Raw genomic sequence first — 12,431 nt, 5'->3', positions numbered from 1 at the left:
CACTAATTATTTTTCTAATAATGTTGATAGATAAAAATCACGAAATTACATTTACCTAGAACTAAAAACAATTTACGAACCTGCAAAAATCTTGTTCAAAATCGGTTATTCAGATTCATAAACTTTCAACATTGAGTTTTAATTTCAATAAAATTATTTTTATTAAAAGGGTTGAGCTTAAAAAATACTCGGTTGATCCGGGCAATGACCCCACTTTTGATCCTTACCCAGAATTCATATAAAATATTAATTACCTAAAATTTATATGAAATTTTAATATTAACTTCATTTTACTTCGTTAAGCTTTATTGCTGCTGATGTATCTAATTAAATTTATAGACACAAGTGTAATTAGTATCAGTAATATTAGTATTGTCTTTGATTTACATAACCTTTACACATTTAAAGAAAAAACTTTTTAACCAGATTGAAGTTATGTATTATTATAAATTTAAAATTATGTTAAATAGTTGTAAATTTATAATAATACATAACTTCAATCCGGTTAAAAAGTTTTTTCTTTAAATCAGTAATATTGTCTTTCGATGTGCATTTTAGTTTCAAAAGCAATAAATCAGCTATTTTAAATAGTTAAGACAGCGGGTCTACCACGCATACCTATGCCGCGCACCACTATGTGGAACCAGCTGCCCACTGAAGTGTTTCCGAACCAGAGCATACCAATTCTTAAAAGGCCGGCAACGCACTTGCGAGCCTTCTGGCAATGTCCGTGGGCGGCGGTATCACTTAACATCAGGTGAGCCTCCTGCCCGTTTGCCTCCTATTACAGAAATAAAACCAAGACTTCTAGTATAAACGCTGTGCCATGTAAATTTGTGTAATTAGGTTTTCGATTCGGAAATTTTATTCTTGTTTGTCTTGTGCATTATAAATGTATTACGTCAACAAGTCATGGATGTATCAGTCTACTTTTGGCGGTTAAGATTTAGCCTAGATAGTCTCAATAGATAATATTTATAAACCAAAGCTAAAATTGGCTAACAAATCCAAATAACTTCAATTATCAGCGCAATCAATTAACTTCAAATATTATAAGTGTATTTATTTTGTTTTTAAGACTACCCTTTTTGAGAGCAGTGATGGTCTAGTGGCTCTAGCGTGCGACTCTAATCCATGAGGTTGTAGGTTCGATTCCCGTCTGTGCACCAATGGATTTTTTGTGTATGTTATATTCGCTCGAACGGTGAAGGAAAATATCGTAAAGAAACCGCATTGTTTCAAACAAGTTAATGGCGTGTGTCAGGCACAGGAGGCTGTTCACCTATTTGCCTATTAAATTGACAAATGATCTTGAATCCAAGCCCTAAAAAGGTTGTAGCGCCATTGATTTTTTTTAAACTATCATACTCTAGAATAATTTAACTATCGTTTTATACATTTGATTCTATTGTTGACAAATTTTTCAACGACGACCTTTTTTGTATCGTGTGATTGCAAAGTACCAAGAATAATCATAATAATAGCAAGAAAACTGTAATGCAGTACAATTATATTTTTACACGTTTATTTCATGTTATTTCGCTTTAATTCATGGTAATAGCAACAGAGTTATTGAAAATATGTTGCATGTTCTAACGGCTATTAAATTAAATGTATGTTATTACTTGCGTGGGTTTCTGATTAAAAGTAATCACTAAGTACTTAATATTAATCATCTAAATATATAAAACAAAAAATCAAGATCGGCTGGACCGCTGTTAGTTATCTCTTGTTTGGTGGATTCTTCTCCGCTCCGGATAGCAGAATAAGTAATAAAAGAACGGATAAGTTTTCGAATAAAAATAAAAAAAAATTACGAGTGCAAACAGCATGTAGTGCCATCTGTTGACAAAATTACGCATATAAAAGAAACCTACTACTTTGTTCTTGCGCCGGAACAAAACAAAAAATGTTGTTTATCAGAAAGTGCTCTAACATCCAGTATCGCAATATTGGTGCTAGAGAAAAGAGGCCTTATGTGTAAAATTCATTCTTTTTTCGCAATGGCACGCAATAAAACATTTCTGTATTTGCAATAAAAGTTGTAGTAATTACCTTAATGAAATCCTAAATTAAGTTTAACTAAAGTTAAAGACTATTAGGCGGTAGTATGCCGGGTCAGCTAGTTTTTAGTAATGATCACCAATATATTGTCTCAAATACAACCTAATATTACTGTTGAAACATGCATTTATCAGGGGCTTTGATAAAGGTGAGGTTATGAATTTCCAAGTCAATTGTTTGTCCACGGGTATGGCTTGACAATAGGAGACGGGTCAGATAAGCCAACGCCATTGCTTCTTTAATATCGGATGCGGTGTTCATTCTAATATTATACAGTATTCATCATTTTAATGACATTTTACTAATTAAAATGTTTTTAATGATAGGTAGAGGCAGATTACCTTGATATTTTAACGTGTTCCAAATTCAAAATTAATTAATGTAAAACAAAAGGTGACATTTTACATTAAGTTAAGTTTTAGCTTAACGGAAAAGCTTGTTGACATTTTAAACTAATAAAGTTTAACATGTTTTTGTACTGTCCTGCATCGTGGTATACAACTATTTACAAAGCAAATAAAATATTTTCATAATTACTTTAGTCATTAATTTGTCGTTTCTATACGCTTTATGTTTTTAAATAGGTGTTTACGATTTTGAGTAACTCTAATAAATATTTCCAGTCTCATTAATTTAAAGAAAATTAATTAAAAATCGTTTCATTAAAAAAATGCTGTTTATACCTATACTGTTTTAACTAAGGCATTATATACATCTTATAAACAATCACACGATACTCTTGTTACTTTTAAGCGCATCCATGAAATAGAGAAGTTACTGAATGTCAGAGGATATACATAATAAATGAAGATTTTAGGCTTGAATTCTGTTGAGGACTCAGAGTGACCCGCCTCAGGAATAATAAACTAGATTCAATATAACGTATACAGAAACTATTGTCTATGATCTGATGATAAACTGATGTAGGAAATAGGGTTAAAACGAAAAACAATGTGAATAATATTATCGAGATAATACATTAGTTTTGAATACAAGAGTTCTGCCTTGCGATTCTGTAACTCACACTCGAATTCTCACAGCGGTTTTTGCAGCGGCGGTCGCGATCAAATCAGTCGTAAAATCACTGCTTTACGACTGATTTGGAGCGCGTCCGCCACTGTGAAAACTGTGTGGAGGAAGAGAGCTGGTATATCAGTATACATTATGATATTTACAGGCCGGGTACTCTATGGAGATGTGATGGAGAGGGTAACTATTTCGCCATGCTTCCTGCTGATAGAGGACATATCTTTGTTTTTAATTTATTTTATTATTAGTTATTACTTAAGTTTAATTAATTAGTTTTTTTTTTATTTAAGTATTATTAACGAAAACTGTCATTTAATAATTAGTAATTGTAGAAATCCGTTGCAGTTTTCGATTTTTTTGTATAACTTTAAAAACGTCGAGTGGAATCAAAAACTATGATATTTTTTCGGATCGCCAATTCGATTACATGAAGGGCATGTTGTTATCACTTTCTTAGGTTAATTTGCTATGCTTAATAATTTAAGGTATTTTTTGGAATGCTTTTGTAACCTTTGTAAGCTTATTAATTATAATCATTATGTTTGTGCTCGCCGTCCGCACATATTAATAGTTATCATGTGTGTTACGTGTTTCTTTCTTTTTTTGGTTTTTTATAGTGTTGCCTTGTTGGTGTGGCTATAAATAAATATATATAAAAATATAAAATGAAAGCTGAAGTTAAAATTAATTTAAAAACATTAAAATTGATCGCCTGCTGATCCCACTATTCCCAAGAAAATTACATTAACCACGTAAAAAATTAAATGTTTTATTCATGAGTCAAATTTTTAAGCGTGACAATAAAAATCTATCTGATTTATAAGGGTGGGGTGTCAGCCCGGCTTATGTTAATGTGATACCAAATGACACTCCTTACAAAGCCAAACTCAAAATGACTTTTTTCAAATAGGTAAACAAATACACTTATGAACGTTAGAAAAGAAGTTAAATTAATTCTAAATATAAGAGTCTTTCCTCCAACTTCAATTTTGTTCCCTTTGGAGTAGTGACTCTTGGGCCGTGGGGTTCAAGTGCACAGGCGCTTGTTAAAGATTTAAGTTGGCGCCTGGTAGATAGTACCGGTGACCGCAGAGCTGGCACTTTCCTGGCTCAAAGAATAAGTCTTGCCATACAGCGAGGAAATGCTGCCAGCGTTAAAGGTACACTGCCACAGGGACCAAACTTTTAAATTTGTTTTAATTTTAATTTTATTTATTTTTAATTATTTTTATTATTAGGTTAAGAAAATTGTAAATACTGTATTTGTGTAAATAAATAAAATAAAGATCAAAAAAAAAATTGTAAATTTGCGGGCAAGAAACTTTCCGCCACTCTTTTTAATCGCTAAGTTTTGAGTCATACAAATTTTATGAACTGGAGCAAATCAATCCCAAGGCTAAGAATCATTAAATGATTATTAAATTTTAATGTTCGTCAAATTTATAAAAGATCTTAATGATTAATTTACGTTTAACGAGGGCTTTGAATTTATTTAGTGATAACTATCTAATTTCGCTTGGGAGTTTGTTGTAAAAACGAATACAATTTCCATATAACTTTGTTTTAGACAGTAGCTTTAAGTTAAATTTTAACTAAAAATGAAATTAAATATTTTGTTTAGGGGCCTCATAGCCTAGCGGTCTTATTAAGTGGCAGCTAGGTGAGGGGTACCGGGTTCGATTCTCGATTCGAGGGCAAGTTTTAAATTAATTGAAATTTGTTCTCGGCCTTTGGGAGGATTGTGCGGTACCGGGCGAGAGCCTAAATCGTACATGGATGACACGGTCGAATTTCTAAAGACAAGCACGAATTATAAAAAATCCTATACTTGACGCTGGCTAATGCACAAATCGTCCAGAGCCACAAAAAATTTTGTCTTAATTCACTACAAAAAAATAGAACGGCTATCATGGGAAAAGCTTTAAATTTTCAATGAATCTAAAAGGCTTGATAACTTTCAACTACATAACATTGTTCATCTAGTGCGCAATACCGTTGCGAACGCTGTTGAAACTTTTACTCATCAATTCATATTGAATGCAAATATGATATACACTTCAATAAAGCTACATTTCTATGTTCAAATTGAGTCGAAACTGTTTATGATTGCGGAGTGTGTTGCAATTTTCGTTTTTCACTTTGTTTTTAACTATTATCTAATATATAAAATTCTCGTGTCACGGTGTTTGTAGTTAAACTCCTCCGAAACGGCTTGACCGATTCTCTTGAAATTTTGTATGCATATTGCGTATTACTGAGAATCGGACAACATCTATTTTCATCCCCCTAAATGTTAAGGGTAGTCCACCCCTAATTTTTTTTTAATTTTTAGATAAATTTTATTTTTATTTTTTTATGATACAGCATTAAAAAATACATACAACCCCTAATTTTCATTATACATGATATTATACATGGCAAAACGACGTTTGCCAGGTCATCTAGTCTGTTTATAAAGTTTAAGAAAACCATATTTTGTCTTTCTTTGACTCGTAGGAAAATAAGTATTGATACATTTTTTATAGATAATTTTATGATCTACAATTTTTGGCTGAGGTACTTTTATGATAAAACTTACAGTTTTGCTGAAAGTCGCGAATAACTAATTTTTTTGACCTTTGACTTTGAATAAAAAAAACATACGCGGGAATGATGGGGAACTTTTAAATATTATTTATAATTATGTTTTGAACAATTTTACTGATTTTCAGCTTGTTTATGCACCTTCGAATCTCTAAATTGACCGGACTAAATGCTTGTAGAAGCGGAACTTTAATAGCTATACTTATTGTAAGTATATTTTGTATGTTACCAAGTATAATATATTATGCGTAGGCGTACAACTCAATAGTTGTATTTTACAATCATGATTAAATATCTTTAGAAGATTTGATTTTCTCTCATTGGCCATGGCTATTTAAAAATCTTATAGTGTTGCGGGCTACGTGCAAGTGTGCGTGATTGTGTGAATGTAGCATGTAAAACAAAACGTATGTATGTTAGTGTTTGCTCGAGATAATTATAAGTTCTCTGTACGTAGGTCAGGATACTGGCAGTTTGAAAAAAAATGAATACAGATTATAAAATGTGTTATAATGTGTTAAGATTTGGGAAGCCTTTTAAGAAAAAAAATAGTTAATTCCAAAACATTTTTTTCTCAATTTTTTTTTAAACTGATTACAACACGCGTGAGTGCATGTGTGTGGGTGCATGTGAGTGTGTAACTACATCTATGTTTTATGTAGTGAAGAAAATATACGAGATTCGCGCCTCTTTTTATAACAATTGTTTAAAATATATACATAAGGCAATTTTAAAATATATTAAATACTTTATCGTAGTCTACTACCATTATCAATCAGCGATTAATAAGAGCCCAAATCATCAATGCTCTACTTGCAGTTAAAGTATGGTTGTACAACGTTAAATACATAAATTCCTTAAAGCACTCTAGAATATCTATCTGCATAAACTGTTCTTAGTTGCGAAGCTTAATATTTTCTAAGCCCTTATAAAACTTTCCTTCATAAAGCGTATAAAAAATTAGCTTTTTAAGTGAACAAAGTGAACAGTGTTAAAGCTACCGACACGAACGGTATCCAATTTATTTTTTCTTGTTTATTATTACGCTTAGAGCACTAAAGGGAACTTAAATGAACAACTCCTTGTTAACTGCACGCAGTCAAGTGGAAAATAGAATTAGTGTCGTATCGATAGAGCTTTTTTTACGGAGACGGAATTGTAGGCATATGTAAATGCACATATAATAATAATAATAATAATAATAAAGCCTTTAATCAGATAGAAAATAATTACATAATTTTAAACTTAAACTTAACACTAGTGAGTCGGTGACACCGACAACCCATCTGTTTGCCCAACTTTGGCAAAGGCCTCCTCCATTTCTCTCCACTCTGCTCTGTTCTGAGCTTTCCTGGTCCAAATTTTCCCAGTTACGGATTTTATTTCGTCTTCCCACCTTCGAAACTGTCTACCTCGTTTTCTTTTATTATTTCTTGGGTACCAATATATGATCTTTTTGTTCCACTTTTCTATACCTCTTATTACGTGACCAGCCCATTTCCATTTCAATCTTCGTATCCTCGTTGTGACGTCTTCAATCTTCGTGTGGTTTCGTATGATTTTATTATTGATTCTGTCGGACTTCCTGATATTTAGCATGCTTCTTTCCATCGCCGTCTGGCATGTCTTCAATTGCCTGGTTTGCATTTTAGTGAGTGCCCAAGTTTGGCAGCCGTATGTTAATACCGGAAGTATGCAAGTGTTATACAGCTTTGATTTGACATTTATTTTTATTTCTGTGTTTTTCATGATTTCGCTAAGCCCCCAGTAACATTTCCAATCACATATAATCAATGTATATTTAAATACAGCAGTGCGAGTACGAGCAGTGTTGGCCTAGTGGCTTCAGCGTGCGATTGTCATACCTGAGGTCGTAGGTTCGATCCCCGGCTGTGCACCAATGGACTTTCTTTCTATGTGCGCATACAACATTTGCTCGAACGGTAAAGGAAAACATCGTGAGGAGACCTTTGTCTTAGACCCAAAAAGTCGACGGCGTGTGTCAGGCACTGGAGGCTGATCACCTACTTGCCTAATAGATTTAAAAATGATCATGAAACAGATTCAGAAATCTGAGGCCAAGACCTGAGGTTGAAGCGCCACTGATTTTTTTTTTTATTTTTTTTATATTCAAATACAATGTTGATAGTTTTACTTATTCATAATAAATTTTACCGTCGATATTTTACTTGATAATTTTAATCATAATATCTAAGTGGCATTTAATTACTACAAGGTAATATACTAATTGACTGTAATATATTTCGCTATTGTTTAATTAAAACAACAAAGATGCTTGGAATGAAACAGAGATGGAAGTAATTTAAGGCGATTACCCAACAAATTGTGCCATGCAATTAGGACTATAAGCCGATATTTTACCGATTCGCTTTTCAAACCGATCTCGAAAACCGGTTTTATCGAATACGAAAATTTATATAGCAAATTACAACAATTTGTTATTACTTTGAATTTCTAAAGGATGGCCTAGATCATTCTCTTATTCATCTATCTTTATAGGGTAAAAAAAATACTTGCATGCACTAATGAACTTGGAGCAAACACCCACAAAATTTTATAATCGTTTCAAACTCATGATTTTCAAGTAAAAGGTATAAAAGGCGAGGTTATAAATATGGTGTTTAACCCCGCAATGGTCCAAGCCGAGGTCCGAGTCTCGCATAAGACGTCCTTGCGCTAGTCGCGTGAAAACGCCCATTCCTGCCGAGCTTCGCTCGCAAAACAGCCCGAGCTGAGCTGTGGCCAACAACGAGATTCCATTCAAAAAAATTTTAATGTGTATTTTAGCTTCTATATACTTACGAAATCGTTGGATTGTGCTCTTATTGTTTAAATTTAAGCGTTATACTAAAGTTAATGAATTATTAAATATCTAAAGGCGGCAAACAAAAATCAAAGAACGGGTCTCGCAATGAATTCCCCGGCTCGCCCATGATAATTGTAAATAAATATATTACCGGTATAGCCGGGGTGATTCGTGAACTAGTTTATTGTAATTAATATATTGTGTCTTTTTAGTAGAAATTTAAGAGATAGAAATGGTCCCTGGACACAATGGCAGGGGAATAGAGTACTATTATATTTTAAAAAAATAGAGTATTTCTTATCTTCATACCGGTTTTAATTCCGGTTTGCCAGCCTTAAATGAAATCCATGCACACTACAAACTTTGGGCACATAAATGTATTTCATATCAAAGTTGCTCTACTGTAGCTAAAATAGATTCTAATTAGAAATGCGGTTTGAATAAAGTATGTTCTGGCTATCAGAGCTTTGAGGAAGATTATTTTGAAATTTATCATTGAAATTAGCGTTCAGGATGTTTACGTTTGTTCTGGTATAATTTGTATGCAATTTTAAACAAAACAATATCTTTGTGTCTGCCTGCTAAGCGGTTAGGAAAGTTTCGTATAATATAATAATACATGCGGCAAAAGCATATGAATTATGTTATTTCATAAAGTTTGTTGACAATATATTGAGTAGCTTTAATTTTATTTAATTAGCTAGTATGAGCTTTCTGTGTCCGAAACGCGCCTTCGACCTTGTTCGCCCTAAGCCATGCTGCACAGTACTAATTGCGCACATGGACAGTATGTTGTATGTATGTGACATGTCAATACACTACTCTAAAGTAAACTAAAATAAGATTTATTGAACAAAATAATTATGCATTGTGAACATTTCACACCAATAAATGAGATAATATAACTACTTCCCACTTTTTATTTTTATGTTACATTTATTAATTTAATTATAAGTAATCTTACACCTAACATACATAGTATTATAAAAAACACTTAGACAGTACAGAAAGCCAAAACAGATAATAAATTGTATTAGTTCATACTTTAAATTTTTCACTTAAATTGCAGCATAAAAGAGTAAAGTGATCATTATTTTTGTTGAGTATTACACCCACTACTTTGATTAGCGTGAAACCTATATTCGAAGTAAATAAAAAACCTATCAGAGAATCAACGTCAATCTACTCCAACCTATATTGCTACTTTGACACCAACCAAACCCCCACGAACAAACATTGAATTCTCCTAAAACTAGTTTGATCAGACTGATAAAAGAGAAAAATTCGCTTGTCGTAATCAAAAATGGGAATAACTTTCTTTGAGTTGAATATTTCGGGATACGCATCGCTTTTTCAGCTCACAATCGGGAATTCTAGTTGAAAATAAATATGTACGTATTGGTATGGATCCGTGTATGGAGAGGGTTTTCAAAAAGGGTTGGCACATTTTTCTAGCAGTACGTGCGTGAATCGAACGCTACTGATGTTTTTTTACCACCTCAAATGCATAGAAGCGTAACTATTGTCAATATCACTCGAAAATTAATTAAGCCAATTAAACCTCTATCACCTGTGTCTATTTTATAGATCATGTTCTATATCGGTATCTTGAAGATATGTCCTTCACTACACTAACTCCAAGTCAAACTCAAAATAACTTTATTCATATAGGTAACTTGGTTACACACACACTTATGAACGTCAACAAAAAGATGTTAAATTGATTATAAATTTATATTTACTACCAGTTCGTAACTCAACTGGCAAGAAACTCTCCATCACTCTTTTTAATCGCCAAGTTTTGAGAACATGTAGAATGTTCCCGTGGCGTTGAGCTGGTCCATAACATTCAGGGTTGAAAATCACATGCAATAAGCACTCACATATCTCAACAAAATAATTAATTAATATATATGTATATTTGAATTACATAATAGGAAGTATAAACTTTAGACGCTTTCGATCAATCGAAAAAATTTCAGGCTCTTCTTGCCAGTTCTTCTCGTTCACTCTACGCATGTGAGAACAGCAGCGTACTCTGTAATATACATTGCCAACAGCGATATCAATCCGGACGTTGTATGTTCGATCTCTCAGTATAAAAACTCTTTGTTAAAAATGTTAGAGTAAGGGTAGTAAATATATATTTGACATTTATTATTATTTACGTTCGTAAGTGTTACGTTGTGAAACTTAAAGAAAAAAGTATATTGATAACTTACACCACGGTGTGACAAGAGGTCTGTAAACTAGTGACTCATAGGTGAGACGCGATAGTATTCGTGATCGTGACTCGTGTTTGACGCCGAAACTTGCAATTTAGATACATATTATATGTGTTTATAGATATTCCTCGAATAGGTAAGTGCTTGCAATGTCAATTGCTTCATATACATATTAAGTTGTACGTGTCTTATTGAAATAACTGCTACTATGCATATAGAATTATCATACACTAGTTTCATTTAGAGGAACAGTGCCATTTTAGACTATAGACTATCTAATATATATTATAAATTACATCTATAATATTAGTGATTATTTGTAGGAAAAAACAGAACAGTGATTAGAAAATATAAATTCTTTATAAATCACAATCAAGATGTATTTTGTGATGCCTTTCGCCAAACGGTTCCATCCCACTCTCGCGCAACCGCACATGGTGGCAGACAGTATTGTCATTAAAAAATAAGTTATAAGTAACTTATAGAAACTTCCCGCAGAGTAAATCTAATTAATCTAAAAATTAAAAAAAAAATTAGGGGTGGACTACCCTTAACATTTAGGGGTATGAAAAATAGATGTTGTCCGATTCTCAGACATACCCAATATGCACACAAAATTTCATGAGAATCGGTCAAGCCGTTTCGGAGGAGTTTAACCACAAACACCGCGACACGAGAATTTTATATATTAGATTATATGATATAAGTCGCCGAATTGGAAAGTATCGTAATTTAATCTTGCTAATTACAATTGTGATTGTTTATATAAACATAAATATTTATGGTACGTATGGACACAAAGCAGATGTGCAGGTGTGTTTGAAGTTTGTTTCATTGCTTTTGATTTTATTACAGTACTTAATCAGACTATTTGCAACATCGGGAACATGAGGTTCTTCGCGCAAAACGTTCAGCTCCTTAAATAAATCAAACTTTTGGTCCGTACTGAATCAGCAGAACTGGAGGCGTATTTTATCTTGCATTTCAATTGGGAAGGAGTTTTTGGACGAAGACAGAGTGAGAATTTCTTTTCCATAAGGAATAATAACAGCGCGATATATGAGCCAGCAATCTGTGGGTTTTCCTGATCAGCGTTACATTGACCATTTTGTTGTATGTTTCTATCCCAACCGACCCAGGTATCTTCCAACACAGCCATCCTAAATAGGCTCTTGGTGAGACTCTCGAAGTAACCTCCTCAATTCCTTATACACTATAAACATTACTAAAAATGTTCAGTACGAAATGTGATGCATAAGGTTGAATCCACATTAGGTTCCGTTCATTGTTCGTTCACGGTCGAGAATCTACTGTGAAGGACATAATACCGTGGATCTAGCCTAATGCCGTTCACAGTTCGTTCTCGGTCCTATCTGGTGAAATATCCTACCGGAACTTGACTTTAACCTATAGTATAAATCCAAACATAATTTTTTCATTTAAAAGTACTATATGCCTTACCAATACGAGCCTAAAATTCAGTCCTATATAGTAAGCATATATAGATGGTGATTGATGTTAGAATTAGAATTTATGTTTATAGACCTCTACGAAACAAATATCTTGTTTCTAACATGTCGATTCAGACATGTAACTAATTAATACGCACCGGTCAGACTATTCGATTGGGTTTCAATTAAATTAATTTGCCTGTCTATAGAATATTAAGTTACATAGGTTCTATCATCCAAGCAAGAAGTATC

The sequence above is a fragment of the Pieris napi genome, chromosome 21 (assembly GCF_905475465.1).
Source record: "Pieris napi chromosome 21, ilPieNapi1.2, whole genome shotgun sequence".
Lineage (NCBI taxonomy): Eukaryota > Metazoa > Arthropoda > Insecta > Lepidoptera > Pieridae > Pieris > Pieris napi.
This window is presented reverse-complemented; position numbering follows the sequence as displayed.